This window comes from Austrofundulus limnaeus, unplaced genomic scaffold, assembly GCF_001266775.1.
Source record: "Austrofundulus limnaeus strain Quisiro unplaced genomic scaffold, Austrofundulus_limnaeus-1.0 Scaffold1707, whole genome shotgun sequence".
Taxonomy (NCBI): Eukaryota; Metazoa; Chordata; class Actinopteri; order Cyprinodontiformes; family Rivulidae; genus Austrofundulus; species Austrofundulus limnaeus.
In genome coordinates this window covers 37,042-38,405 of record NW_013954109.1, presented here as the reverse complement: position 1 = coordinate 38,405, position 1,364 = coordinate 37,042, and positions in this window count along the sequence as shown.

Genomic DNA, 1,364 nt, shown 5'->3' with positions numbered 1-1,364 from the left:
GTGTGATCCATGTTCCCTCTGCATGTGATGTGAAGCGTGGTCTCTGCTGGTCTCTTTATCAGAGCAGGACTCAGGTCCTGCCCTCTGAAGGCTTTCTGCTCAAACTTCCTGACAGTCAGAGCTCAGGAACCACGCCTCCTTTCACACATATCATCCACTTACTGTAGACAAAAACTGAAACATTCAAACAGTCTCAAATACTTTACTGACACCAAGAAAAAAATGATGATTCAGTTGTGAAGAGATCAAAGTGCAGAGAAGCTTTTAAAGTTACAAATAAAGTTAAAAGGTTTTAATCCTGAATAAAAAAAAAACTTTAGTTTTAAAATATTCTTAAAGTTTAAATCTTGTCAAACACAACCGTTTTAAATGTGCTTTTCTGAAAGAGCTCAGGTTGCATCATATACAGAGTTGCACATAAGCGATGTGCAGGTGCAGTCAAAAAAGAAAAAGCGCGCCAGATGGAACGTCATTAAGCTCACTTGCGTACCTAAGATTGGACCTGATTGTCTGTCAAAACAACAGCTATCAGGGCTCTAGAGTGCGACCAGTTTGGTCAAAAATGCGACCTGATTTCTTCAAATATTAAAAATTAAAAAAATCCAGCCACACTGGTGTGAATGGATCGTTCTGTGCTCACAAAGCCTATAATCGGGACCCTGATATAAGAATTAAATGGACACTGCCTTCAACAAATCAGAGGAAGTCCAGAGCCGTTTTGTCCAATCAGAGAAGAGAAGGGCGGGACTTTCATTGAGAGCAGGTTTGGTTGAAGCAGCGGCTCGACTGGAGCAGCGCGGCTGCAGTGATGAGTCCTGACATCTCCTCCTGCACTTTACACATGAACTACCAGAGACTTTGGTCTTTAAAACCTAACTTTATATTAAATATATGTTCAGAATGTTGTTATCCAACAGATCTGTCCAACTCTGTGTGAGTGATTAAACTCTCTCCTCCTGATGAGAGACTGCTGTGATGGGAGCCCGTCACTGCGCGCAGGCTGAGTCTTTCTGTGACATTCACTGTTTGAGTTCTTCTAATTGAACCACATTAACTCTAACAGAACCTTTGTTTGCCCCATATCAAAGCAAAGATGATTCACTGTTTAACACCCCCGTCATAAAAAAATTAAATATATAAAAAACAACTTGCCATGTTCTCTAGGTGAATGAGTTTTAAATGTTATTTTGAGTTATCATAAAGATGCACTAATTTCATTCACAATTTTATGAAAAAAAACAAGGTTCTTGATGTGCTAAACTTGTTTATATTTAGGACCATACACAGCTGCTCTGGGATAAATGTAATTTATTAAATGATCAAATACGAAGAATAAATAATTACATGAGCTGAAACCATCTAAA